The sequence below is a fragment of the Kogia breviceps genome, chromosome 4 (assembly GCF_026419965.1).
Source record: "Kogia breviceps isolate mKogBre1 chromosome 4, mKogBre1 haplotype 1, whole genome shotgun sequence".
NCBI classification, from domain to species: Eukaryota; Metazoa; Chordata; class Mammalia; order Artiodactyla; family Physeteridae; genus Kogia; species Kogia breviceps.
Genome location: NC_081313.1, coordinates 92,215,458 through 92,230,348, shown reverse-complemented (window position 1 = coordinate 92,230,348; position 14,891 = coordinate 92,215,458). Strand labels below are relative to the sequence as shown.

Below are 14,891 nucleotides of genomic sequence, written 5' to 3'. Positions count from 1 at the left end.
ATTTTACTTTCATAATCTGTATCAGCATTTCTGGGCTCAATATTACTTTCAGCGTATGATATTATCATTGCTTTTGTTTTTCTCAGTTAATAAGGGCATCGCTGAGGCATTCTGGTAGGGCTTTCTGAGCCCACAGAATACAATAAACTACTTTCTAGCAATTGAATTGACTAAGTGGTTTTTCCTTTGTGGAGAAAAAAAAAATCTGTCTGTAAAGACCTTTTAATCAACTCAAAAGGAGTCAAATACAGAAGGTAAGGGGAAGGAGGTCTTCCCTGGTGGCGCAGTGGTTAAGAGTCCACCTGCCAATGCAGGGGACACGGGTTCGAGCCCTGGTCCGGGAAGATCCCACATGCCGCGAAGCAACTAAGCCCGTGCGCCACAACTACTGAGCCTGTGCTCTAGAGCCCGCAAGCCACAACCACTGAAGCCTGCGCTCCACAACTAGTGAAGCCTGTGTACCAAGAGCCTGTGCTCCGCAACGAGAGAATCCACCGCAATAAGAAGCCCGCGCACCGCAACAAAGAGTAGCCCCCGCTCGCCGCAACCAGAGAAAGCCACGTGCAGGAACGAAGACCCAACACAGCCAAATATAAATTAATTAATTTAAAAAAATTTTTTAAAAAAGAAGATAAACGGGAGGAGATGAAGCCTTGGTCTCAGACATATAAAATATGGTATTGTTAAAGGTAGAGTTTGTTATAAAGAATAAAATTGTATGCTTAAAAAAACTTAAATGCTTCTTTGGAAGGATTTCCTATATGGGATCTGCCTTTCCTACATTTGGCTGGTCTGATTCACTAGACAACATGTTAACGTATTCAATGATACTGCCAGAGAAGGTGCTAATATTAAAAGCACTAAGCTATTATTCTGTTCCCAGAGAGAGATGGTTCCATTGTAATTATACATCAGCATCTGATTCTCACAGGAAGTCACCCAATAATCCATAGTATTATATAATATCTAGGTTAGGAAGCTACTCCGCTGGGAATCATTCTTATTTCAGGAAGGTGCAGTAGTGAGGCTATCTTCAAGGTAGAACAGGGTGTCTCAACCTCAGCGCTACTGACGTTTTGGGTCAGATAATTCTTAGTTGCTGGGGGCTGTCCTGTGCACTGAAGGATGCTTAGTAGCACCCACAACCTTGACCCCTAGACGCAGTAACACCTTCCCAGTGGGACAACCAAAAATGACTCTGGACATTGCCAAATGTCCTCTGGGGGGGAAAACTGCCCCAGATTTGAAACCACTGGTCAAAGGTATGATGAAGAAGTAAAACAGCTAAGGTTTCATGAAGGAACAAAGAGGCCAAGTTATTGTAAAGATCCATTATGTGGTTATTGAATAGTGCTGGAGAGAATGACACTGAGGCAGGAACTAAATCTTAAAAGAATGAAGGAATAATCTGATGGCATGAGACTCAAAGCTAAGTGCTTTGAGGGAGGAGGAGAGGAGAAAGAAAAAGCAATGAGGGGCAAGGAGGACACACCCCCCAAGGCCACCACACCAGGCCCAGTGGTGGTGAAAGATAATGAATATGAGCAACATACAAAAAACTGATAACAATAGATATTTCTGAGTGTTGGAATTGCAAGTAATTTTTTATTTTCTTATTTATACTTTCCTATCTTGTCTGATTTTTTTCTTTCAGCCAAAAGAATTTCTTACATTAATTATAAGAAAAAAAAGGTATTTTCATGTTTTAAAAAGCTACTACGGGGGGAGGGATAAATTAAGAGTTTGAGATTAACATATACATACTACTATATGTAAAAAAGATAAACAACAAGGACCTACTGTACAGCACAGGAAACTATATTCAACATCTTGTAATAACCTATAAGGGAAAAGAATCTGAAAAAGCATATGTACAACTGAATCACCTTGCTGTACACCTGAAACTCTATGTACAACTGAATCACTTTGCTGAACACCTGAAACACAACATTGTAAATCAACTATACGTCAATTTTTTTAAAAAGGTATTAATGCTGCAATTCCACATGAAATGCCTTTCATTCCCATCTCAGAAAAATTAGCAGAAATGTTACCTTAAAAGAACACCAGTCCTTCTAGCCATAAATATTGGTCTTAAAAAATTCAGGAATTTAGTCTATATGTTTAAATTCTACAGCAACATAATAGTCATATATTTAACTAAACTGAGTTCTGAAATGCCAGCAGTTTCAAACAGTGTTAAGACAAGGAAAAGTCCCAAGGCTAAAAAAAAAAAAAAATGCTAATCTCCAACCCCAACCGCTAGACTACCTGTGATTTAATAAATGTAAACACAGGCTACATGCTAATGAGAACTATATCATTTTTATGCTGACATCTGCACAAATTTCATCAATAATTTAGGATGATTTCATTAGGTGCAGCTCAACATCATTTTGTGGATTCAGAAAGCTGTGGAATTTTAACAGCCATTTTTCTTAATTAAAAGGCTTAATTATGTAGGTGCTTTATTTGAACTCTCCAAATAGATTCCTAAGGAAATAGAACCATGAGTTGTCCATAGGTACAATGTATATATAAAATATACAGGCAGTCCAGTATTAGTCCAATATCTTTCAAAAGTATCCCTCATACACACCTTATACCAATAACTCAAATTAATATTCACCTTTCAGAGAAATTTCTTTGATGAGACATCATTTAGAAATAATTTTTCTTCTTCCTTATAGTCGTCTTCTGCATCCTCCAAATACTCTAAGTATATTACCTAGAAAATATTATATGATAATATATGGCATATATTATAGTATATATATATATGCCATATATTATATAGTATAGCATATAATTTATGCTATATATTATAGTATAGTAGATAATATACATTTTGTATATTATGTTATACTGAAAATAAAATAAGTATGACAGCATTTGACTTATTATTTTTGTGATCTTATACTGACCACTGCCATAGAAGGAAATTTAGAGCTGAAAATGTGTTACTAAGAAAACTAAGTTTCCAAAACATCTTTATTTGAAGAATTCAAAGCACTTAACATATATCTCAGTAATTCCTCATCATATTCCTGAGTGGTCAGAATAGATATGATTAGGAGATGTCTTAATCTTCCCCTCCTTCCCGCTCCCACTCTTAGAATTCAAGAAAGATTAGAAATCCACAGAGCCCAGAAACCTAGCTGCTGAAGATCGCTCAGGAGTCACTTCCAGGGACTTCACGCTAAATCTTTTTCTAAGGCCCAGACTTCTGTTTTGGGTTTAACTGGGAACATCATTCTACCCTGACAACCTCATCTTCTACAGTAGCATTTTTCAAAAGAAGTAGTAAGGCATTATTGCCACCAGGGGGAGCCTGAGCCTTCACGCACACACAGGTTGAACCTATGAGAACTTAACTGTTTCAGCTTTGATGCCTCCTCCAAATACCCCAGTGAGTAAAAATTCATCCATGTAGAAAAGAAGTTTCATCTAAGTTTCCTAATGATAAGGAAACCTTAATGTCATGACAATGCAGCTGAAAAATACACTGGATAAAACCGTACTTCTGGGGCTTCCCTGGTGGCGCAGTGGTTGAGAGTCCGCCTGCCGATGCAGGGGACGCGGGTTCGTGCCCCGGTCCGGGAGGATCCCACGTGCCGCGGAGCGGCTGGGCCCGTGAGCCGTGGGGCTGAGCCTGCGCGTCCGGAGCCTGTGCTCCGCGGCGGGAGAGGCCGCAGCGGTGAGAGGCCCTCATACCAACAACAACAACAACAAAAAAAAAAAAAAAAAAAAAAAAAAAACAAACCGTACTTCTCACATTTTTTCTAGATAATATCCAATCATATTTCAGTTTAATGTGTTTTAGGAGAGAAGATTTTGTATTTTATACTACTGTATGTCTCTGGCATTTAATAATAAACATAAGCTTCTAGTTTATCATTGGAGATTTAAAAAACAATGAGTGAATCATGTATGAATGATGTATCATAACATTCATCCTCAGTGGATACCTCTACATGGGCAATTTACAGACACTGTAGTAGGAATTCAAGAATATGGAAGTAACTGAGAGATATGTGGTTTACTAAGTATCTGAAATGCTACATATACTCAAATATATCTGAAGAACACTTTTAATTACTTTCTTCAAATGGTGCTCTAACCATGTTTTAACTTAAGAAAAAAAAAAAGCTGTAGTGATTCCTAAATTCTCAAATTCTAATTTTCATGTGAGTTGGGCCCCACCCGACTCTCTTCACCTCTCAGCTCTACCTCATTTCAAGGGAAAAAAAATCAAGTACCTTGTTTATACAGATAAACTGAGACCTGGAGAACTTACTAATTACAGTAACTGCTATTGAGTATTTACTCTGTCACTTGATGTATGTGATCTGACTTAGTAATGTTCAGCAAAATCTCATGAGGATGGTATCATCTGTGTTGTAGACATGACACTAGGAGTTTGTGGAGATTAGGTAATAAGCTAACACTCGGAGACGCAGAAGGCAGACAGAGGTCTGATCTGACAATAGCACCCAGCAGATATTTTCTTAATTGTCAACAAACCTCAGGTTTTTAATGTCATAGCTCAAATAAAAGGCAGAGCCCAGTTTGTCCTAAATAAAGCAATCCATCATCTTGTAAAATTTGAACACTTTTATCCAGTTGCCTACCTGACATTTCCATTTGATCACCCACTTGGTTTTTCAAACCTAATGGAACAGAAATCTTTTCACTTCGCCAGAAATCTTTTCACTTCGCCAGACCACCCCACTCCATCTCATGGATGGAGTGGGTAAAAAGGCACGTCTACCCACTTAATCCATCAACTCAAAATTCATCCACGGTATCTCTCACACTATGAACCTGTCGGCTCTCCTTCCAAAATGTGTGTTCATCCACTTCTCTTCAATTCCACCACCACTATCTTTTCTGAGCTAAAACCACCTTGCACCTGGACCACCAAAATATGTTTAAATTGCTCTTGCTGCTTCCTCGTCCTTCTCACTCTGCTTTTTACTTAGCAGCCAGAGTAAATTCTGAATGAACTGCTCTTCAAACAGATTTTTTTGTTAACTGTACTTTGGCCATATCAGCTATATAGTTAAACAATCAAGTACAGTTACAACGTCATCCTACAAATATTTACTAAGTCTTTTTATGGTTTGCTTTAAAACTAAATTCCAGAAAGGTACACATCATACTCTTAACGGGGTTCTCTCATACAATTGCATGGTTCTGAAATAACCCTCTGTCTGATCTGATATTTTTATCATGAAGGTAAGATTTAAAAGAAAGTTTAAATAAGATTTTAAATTCAAAGTATCATTAGGATCTTTTCTGATTTCAGTTGATCCGATAGAAGCAATACCCAATTCAAAGATATTATTCTACAATATTCCTGGGCTTCCCTGGTGGTGCAGTGGTTGAGAGTCCACCTGCCGATGCAGGGGATACGGGTTCGTGCCCCGGTCTGGGAGGATCCCGCATGCTGCGGAGCGGCTGGGCCCATGAGCCATGGCCACTGAGCCTGTGCGTCGGGAGCCTGTGCTCCACAATGGGAGAGGCCACAACAGTGAGAGGCCCGCATACAGCAAAAAAAAAAAAAAAAAAAAAAGAATATTCCACTTCTGGTCCATCCAATGGAGTAACTGGTATCAGACAAACCCTCCCTTCCCATCCTCAAAAACTATAAAATAAAACAAAATATACAAAGCAACTTTTTGTCAGACATTGGGCAACAGATACCATATGCCTGTGATCTCTGAGAGAAGGGAAACGCAAGGTTAGCTGCCCCCCCTCCTCCCCCCACCAATTTGCTCAAGTTTTCTGCCTGGGGACACTTTCCCAATGTTGTACAGGGAGGTGAAACTCAAGAAGCAACAGACTCACAGGGCTGAGGAGGTAAAAATCAAAATTTGAGGCTGAAATTTACAGTGCAGGATAAAAGAAAAAAGTGGGACTCCAGAAGTCTGCACGGGGTTTTCCTTAAGAGGTTGGCTGAGAACATTCACTACATTTAAGTTATACATAAGCTGGGTGGGACTCTGAGGCCTAACAGAAAACAGCCACTGCAAGGCTGAGAGCTGTGTGAAGTGGTAGCAGACAAGGCTCTGTTGCAGTCACAGTGGAGAAGCCATGCTGAGCACTCTGTGTATTCAACTAAGACTCCAGAAAGGCCAGGCCTTAAGAATAAGGGTCAAGCCTAAATAAAGTAAAGAACATACCCTAGGCTAAGGACAAAATCTAAAAAGTCCCACCCTATCAAAGCATGAAAAATAAGATCAAGAGGATCCAACAGCAATTCAGTTGCCTTCCAGAACAAAATTTGATACTCTTTAAAGGAAGACAACATAATCCAGAGACAACATAATCCAGACCTCCTACAACATATCCTCTAAAATTTCCAACATGCAATAAAAAATTATTATACATGCAGAGAGGCAGAATAATATAGTCATAATCTAGGAAAGAAAAAAAATGTAAGTAGTCAATAGAAATAGAGTTTGAAAGACCCAGATATGGGAATTTACCAAGGGCTTTAAAACATCTTTTGGGGGGGGGAGTGGGGGCACTGTGAGGCTTGTGGGATTTTAGTTCCCTGACCAGGGATCAAACCCAGGCCCTCAGCAGTGAGAGCTCAGAGTCCTAACCACTGGACTGCCAGGGAGTTCCCCTAAAACATCTTGTATAAATATATACAACAACTTAAAGGAAAATAGGAACATAATCAATGAATAGATGGGAAATCTCATCAGAGAAATGGAAAGTATAAAAATAACAAAACTGAAATTCTAAAACAGGGAAGTACAAAGTTCACTGAATGAATTTAATAGCAGACTGGACTATGAGGGTAGGAGGAAGGGTTGATGAAGTTGAAAACAGGTTAATAGAAATTACCATGATTGAAAAAAGGGAGAAAAATTTGAAACATGAACAGAACCTCAGTTGCTTGTGGGACAATATCAAATGGTCTAACATACATACAACTGGATGCCCAAAAGGAAAAAGAGAATGAGTCAGAAAAAAAAAAATGTGAAAAATAATGGCCAAAAATTTCCCCAATTTGGTGAAAAATACCAAATTACAGAAGATGATAGATACATTTGACCCTTGAACAACACAGGTTTGAACTGCTCAGGTCCACTTATACACGGATTTTTTTCAATAGTAAATACTACAGTACCTATACAGTCCAAAGGTGGTTGAATCCGTGGATGTGGAATTGTGGATAAAGGGGAACTATGTATACCAAGGGCCAACTATAAGTTATACATGAATTTTTGAGGGCATGGGAGGGCTGGTGCCCCTAGCCCCTGTGTTGTTCAAGGTTCAACTGTATAAAGAAAACCACATTTAGCCACACCATAATCAAAGAGCTAAAAAGCTAAAGATAAAGTCATAAAAGTAGCTAGTGAAAAAAAGACAAATTCCATACAGTGTTTACAGAATGAAGGCTAACTTACCACAAATGACAGATCAGAAGACAACAGACAATCTCTTTAAGGTGTGAAAGAAAAAACCATCAACCCCAAATTTGATAGATAGTGAAAGTATCTGTTACAAATAAGAGTAGAATAAAAACATTTTCATATAAAATAAAACAGACAATTTATCAACTACAGACCTGTATTACAAAAAATGCTAAAGGAAGGCAAATGGAACATTGGATCTAGAGAAAGGAACAGGACAGGTAACAGTAAACTGGGTAACTGTATTAATTTTCTATTGCCACTGTAACAAATTGCCATAAATTTAGTGGCTTAAAACAATACAAATGTATTATCTTACAATTCTGTAGATCAGATCTGACACTGGTCTGCCTGGACTAAAATCAAGATGTTGACAGGGCAGCACTCCTTCCAGAGGGCTTTAGGAGAAAATCCATTTCCTCGCCTCTTCCAGCTTTCAGAGGCTGCCCACATTCTTGGTTGATGACCCCTTCCTTCCTCCATCTTCAAATCGAGCAACAACAGGTTAAGCTGTTCTCAAATTGAATTACTCTGACTTCCTCTTCTGTCCCTTTTTCCACTTTTAAGAACCCTTGCTGTTACTTGGGTCCACTTGGATAATTCAGGACAATCTCCTTGGCAGAAGGTCAACTGATTAACAATCTTAATTCCATCTGCAACCTTAATTCCCCTTTGCCATCTAACAAAATATTCACAAGTTATGGAGATCAAGTCATTGACATATCTAGGGGACATTTTCTGCCTACCACATTAACTATAAAATTTTGTTCTTTTCCTGATTTCTTTTAAAAACAATGTACTGTTGAAGCAAAAATGGTAACATTGAAATGTGGGGCTACTTATATGCAAAAATCAAATATAGGACAATAGCACAAAGAACAAAGAGGGGATAACTGGAACTATATTTTTCTAAGATTTCTGTTTTAATAAAATTTTATGATATTAATCCTAAACAGACTGTGATAAATTAGGAACCATACTGTAAGTCATAAATAAACCACTAAATAAAAAAATAATAAAAAGTAGTATAGGTAAGATGTCAATATAAAAAGTAAAATAGAATACCAAAAAGTATTCAGTTAACACAAAATACAATAGGAAAGGAGGAACAAACTAACAAAAAATAGATTCAGTAAACAGGAAGAAAGAGTAAGATGGCAGACTTAAACCCCAAAATATTATTAATTACATGACCCATAAGTATCCTAAACATTCAATTTAAAAGTTAGAGGTGGTCAGACTAGATTAAAAAAAAAAAAAGAAGACCAAATACTGCTGTCTACAAGAGATCAAGAGATGAGCTTTAAACACAAAGATATACTTAGGTCTAAAGTAAAGTATTAAAACATATATACCATGCAAAAAGTGAGCATGAAAAAGGTGTAATGGTTATATAAAGACACATACACACACATACACACACACACACGAGTGTGTCGGTATAATGGACATAGAGAAAAGAGTATTACCAGAATAAAGAGCACATTTCATAATGATAAAAAGGTCAATTTATCAGGACGACCCCCCCTAAAAAAAATTCACAAAAATGTGTGTACCTAATACCAGAGCTTCAAAATAACTTGAAGCAGAAACTGAAAGAACTAAAGGGTAAAAGAGACAAATCCAAAATCATTATTGGAAATTTTAACATCTCTCTCTCAATGACTGACTGAAAGGTAAACAAAGAAATCAGTAAAGACATAGACCATGTGAACAACACTATCAGCAAACTAATCTACTTGACATTTGTAAACTATACGCAACAACTGAGAATGATTCTTTTCAAGTCCACCAGTTCATTCATCGTTAGACTATATGCTAGCTCTTAAGACAGATCTCAACAAATTTGAAATGACTGAAATCATACAGATTTTTCTTAACCAAAACATAAGTAAATTAGAAATTAATAGTAATGAGATATGTAGAAAAATCTCCAAATACTTGGAAATTAAATAACACACTACTAAAAAAAAACCAAGGTCAAAGAAATCACAGGTGAAATTAAAAATTTTGAACTGCATGATAATGAAAACAACAACACATCAAAATATATGAAATATAGTTAAAGCAAGACTTAGGGGAAATTTAGAACTTTATACTTTTATTAAAAAAGAAGAAAGGGTTAAAATCAGTGTCACCTTAAGAAGACGAAAAAAAGAGCAAATAAAAGACAAAATAAATAGAAGGAAGTAATAAAGAGTAGAAATCAATGAAATAGATAACAGATAAAGAAAATCAACTAAACCCAAAGTTAGTTCTCTAAAAGACTAGAAAACACAATTAAGGAGAAAAATACAAGACACAACTTATCAACATCAGGAATGAAGAAAGTAATATCACAACAGATGTTCAAAGGATACTAAAGAATTATTACAGGGCTTCCCTGGTGGCGCAGTGGTTGGGAGTCCGCCTGCCAATGCAGGGGACACGGGTTCGTGCCCCAGTCCGGGAGGATCCCACATGCCGCTGGAGCGGCTGGGCCTGTGGGCCGTGGCCGCTGAGCCTGCGCGTCCGGAGCCTGTGCTCCGCAAAGGGAGAGGCCACAGCAGTGAGAGGCCCGCGTATCGCAAAAAAAAAAAAAAAAAAAAAAAAAAGAATTATTACAAATAATTTTTTTATTAAAAGATTTTGACAGCTTAGATAAAATGAACAAATTCTTTTAAAAACACCTACTACCTAAACCTACACATAACAAGTAGACACAATCTGAACAGCCCAGTATCTGCTAAAGAATTTCAGTCTGCAATTTATTTATTCATTTTTTTAAGAGATACTAGTTTATTTTTTATTTTATTTTATTTTTGGCTGCACCGCACAGTGGCATGCGGGATCTCAGTTCCCCAATCAGGGATTGAACCCGTGCCCCCTGCAGTGGAAGCCCAGAGTCCTAACCACTGGACCACCAGTGAATTCCTCAGTTTGTATTTAAAACTTTTCACAAAGCAAATCTGTGGCAGGGTTGGTTTCCCAGGTAAATTATATCAAATATTTATGGAAGGAGTACTGCTAATTTTACATTAACTCTCAGAAAATAGAGGAAAAAAGGAAAACTTCCTAAACTATTTTATATGACGGGCATAACCATGTTTAAAAAAAAAAATAAAAACCTGACAAAGATATTACAAGAAAATTATAACCCAGAATTTCTCATGAACATAGGAAAAGAAAATATTAACAAAATAATATCAAATAGAATCCAGCAATATACGGAAAGGATAATAGATCAGAATCACTAAGGTCTTATCCCAGGAATGCAAGAATGTATCATTCAAAACTGAACCAATGTAATTCCTCCACTGACAGAATAAAGAAAACTCATATACAATCATCTCAGATGCAGAAAAAGCTAATAACAAAATTCAAGGGCTTCCCTTGATAAAGGGTGGCACAGTGGTTGAGAGTGTGCCTGCCGATGCAGGGGACACGGGTTCGTGCCCCGGTCCGCAGAGCGGCTGGGCCCGTGAGCCGTGGCCACTGAGCCTGCGTGTCCTGAGCCTGTACTCTGCAACAGGAGAGGCCACAACAGTGAGAGGCCCGCGTACCGCAAAAAAAAAAAAAAAAAAATCAAAACTCATTCATGATAAAAAAAAAAAAACTCTTAAACTAGGAATAGTAGGGGTCTTCTTCAATCTTATAGCTGGCATCGTATTTAATGTGACATACTGAATGCTTTCTCCCCAAGAAAGAGAACAAGCCAAGGATGTCTGCTTTCTTAACACTTCGACTCAACATGGTAATTCAACACTATTTTGGAAAATCTAGCCGGTACATTTAGGAAAGAAATAGAAGTAAAAGGCAAAAGATTAGTAATAAAGGAAAGCTGTATCTGTTCAGAGACAAAATGATTGCAAAGGTAGAAAATCCTAAGAAAAAAAATTTTTTAAAGGCTTCCAAAGCTAATAAGTCAATTTAACAAGGTTACAGGATGGCAAGATAAAATATCAATATTTTAAAAATAATCTGTGTTTCTATATACTAACAAACAATTTGAAAATAATATTTTACAAAATGTAGTTCAATACCATTGAAAATATTAAATATTTAGGATTAAATTTAACAAAATAAATGCAATAACTATACTGGAAACCTAGAAAGATTGCTGAAAGAAGTTAAAGACTTAAATACATGGATGAGTAGGACACTAATTTTCTCAAAATTGATCGATAGATACTCAACATAATGCTAATCTAAAGTCTACAGGTTTTTTTCTTTTTTGTGTGCAAAAACTAACAAGCTGATTCAAAAATTTACATAGAACTTCAAAGGATCTAAAATAGCTAAAACAACCTTGACAAAAAGAAGGACAAAGTTGGACAATTTACACTGCATGATTCAAATCTTACTGTAAAGCTACAGTAACTAAGACAACATGGTGGCTTAAGACTAGACAAACAGCAGATCAATGAAACAAAATTGGCCCACATCTAAGCAGTCCATTGATTTTCAACAAAGGCCCCAAGGCATTTCAATGAAGACAGTCTTCTCAACAAATGGTATTGGAAAAACACCTGGAAAAAAAAAAACTTCTCAATATCTACCTCTACCTCATACAATGAACAATTAACTCTAAATGGATCACAGATCTAAATATAATAGCAAAGTCTATATAGTTGCTACAAGAAGATATGAGAATATCTTTGTGACCTTGAGGTAGGCAAATATTCCTTAAGATGCAAAAAAAGCCTTAACTATAAACGAAAAAAAAAGATATACTGGTCTTCATCAAAATTTACTGTCTGCTCACCAAAAAACAATGTTAAGAACATGAAAAAGCAAACCACAGCCAAGAATTCTTTTTCAGATATGTATATTCACAATACACATATCTGAAAATGAACTTATATCCAGAACATATAAAAAGCCCTACAAATAAATAATAGGAAACAATTAAAAATGGGCAAAACTTGAACAGACACTTTTCAAATGAACATATATGGTTAACCAATAAGCACGGGAAAATGTGGTTAACTTCGTCAGTCGTCAGCAGGGTACAACTTCAAGCCAACTAGACGAGCTAAAATTAACAAGACAGACAAAACCAAATATTGGCAAGAATAGAGCAGAACTGAATCTCATACGTTGCTAGTGGGAGTATAAAATGATACAGCCTCTCTGGAAATCATTTGAGTAGCTTCTTATAAAATTAAATGTGGTTAGACATATCCTCTAACCAAGCAATTCCACTCAGGTATTTACCCCAAGGCAAAAGATAACATACTCCACAGGTACACTTGTGTGGAGTACCTTGAGCTTTTTCACAAAACGGCAAAAACTGCAAACAATCCGAACATCCATCAATAGGAGAATGGATAAACAAACTGTGGTAAAATCATACAATGGACTAAGCCACATTTTAAGAGAGCATATATTGTATAATTACATTTATGTGACATTCAGTAAGAGAAAAAAACTAATCTATGGTGATATAAATCAGAACAGTGGCTGCCTATGGGGAATGGGGACTGAACAGAAGGAATATGAGGGAACTTTTAAAATTCTGTATCTTGATTGGCATGATGGATACATTATGTATACACTTGTCAAAATTTATAGACTTCTACCCATAAGGTGAGAGCAATTTCACTAGAAGTAAATTTCACCTCAAATTACCTCAATTGTAAAAAAGTTTATTCCTTAGGGTGTTAAATGAATCCCAGATTGGGCTTCCCTGGTGGCGCAGTGGTTGAGAATCTGCCTGCTAATGCAGGGGACACAGGTTCGAGCCCTGGTCTGGGAGGATCCCACATGCCGCAGAGTACCTGGGCCCGTGAGCCACAATTACTGAGCCTGCGCGTCTGCAGTCTGTGCTCCGCAACAAGAGAGGCCGCGATAGTGAGAGGCCCCCGCTTGCCACAACTAGAGAAAGCCCTCGCACAGAAACGAAGATCCAACGCAGCAAAAATAAATAAAATACATTAATAAACTCCTACACCCAAATCTTCTTAAAAAAAAAAGAATCTCAGATCACTGTTAAAAATGATTAAATCTATAGTCCCATCTAGTAACTTAATACTCAACAACTTTGGATTATTCTCTTTATCAATTTTATCTATAAATGATTATTCACTATTTACTATTATCCCCAGAAATGTATTTTGGCTTCTTCAAAGTTTATATATAGGATTTTTCCTAATTTCATTTTACTTTTCCCTTTATTTAATAAATGAAACTTATTATTGGCATTTAGTTGAATTTAGAGTGCTTTAGAAATAATTAGAAAAACTGAATGCTGTTTTTAAGATTTAATACCAAGTTCCCAAAACTTGTGTATAATAAGTCCCTCATAGGAAAAGATTCCACATGGAAGGGTAAAAGCATAGTTGCAAAAGATATGGCCAGGACCATGCTGGGATCCTATCTTGGGGTTCTGTGCCTTTTGGTTAAACTGTCCACAATTAGGGCTTGATTCTTCCTGTTCTAAACCTCTCTTTTTTTTAATGGAATTAGGGAGAGGTGGTATGCAAGACCAAGGAAACTTTTATTAACTTCTGCTTTATTTTTTTTTTTTTTTTTTTTTTTTTTTTTTTTTTTTTTAACATCTTTATTTGAGTATAACTGTTTTACAATAGTGGGTTGGTTTCTCCTTTACAACAAAGTGAATCAGTTATACATACACATATGTTCCCATAACTCTTCCTAACTTCTGCTTTAAATTGAACATTTTAGTTAGGTTCCAGAACAAAAACAAATGGAGTAAAGAATAAATCTATAGGGTGTACAGTGCTTAGTGACTACCTGCAAATTTTCTATTAGAGAAGAAACAGACATCATTCGTTATGATGTACCACTGATAAAAACACACACACATTATGGGTTAACGTCTCATTCGAAAGCAAGCCCCTAAGACTGAGCAGAGTCCCCTAGGGTTACGGGGTGTCCCCTCTGGAGCCTGCTCCTGGCCTCTGTTAAACTGAGCTGCCTCAGAGCTCCCCACCTACCTCTAGAGACTGCCTCCCATCCACTCCCAGGCATCCTCCCACCACCCTGCTGAGACACCATCCCTCCTTCCACAAGTAGGCAACACCAGACATCTAACCACCCAGGATCATAAAGGGATAGGTAGTTAGTTAGGTCCAGCTCACTTTAAAAAGGTATGCTTTGGGGCCGCTCTCGCCTTTTGAGTTGGACCACATTCTGTCTATGGAAGGTGTATCTCCCAGGGCCTCTCACCTTCTAAGGTGGCCCACACTCTGACTATGGAGTGTCAATCTCCCTAACCAAAGCTGCTTTCCCACTTAGTTCTTAGGGCAGAGCCCCCTTGCCTGACTGCTTGTGCATACTCCATTAGTAAATCTACTTCTTGCACATCAGAAAAAAAAAAAAAAAAAGGTATGCTTTGGGACAAGAGGTGGGTGTGGAGAGTCTATGATGCAAACATTTTTGTTTAAGTATAAACTTTACCAGTGCAAAAGAAAATTAATTTGGGGAACTGGCAACCTCATCATGGGGCAATTATGCTCA

At 37.2% G+C, this 14,891-nt stretch overlaps 1 protein-coding gene across 8 annotated transcripts in view; it reads right to left on the bottom strand.

The window, feature by feature from the left end:
- EPB41L4A (erythrocyte membrane protein band 4.1 like 4A) overlaps nt 1-14,891 on the bottom strand; it is a 268,976-nt gene that overhangs the window by 10,075 nt on the left and 244,010 nt on the right. The window lies entirely within an intron of this gene.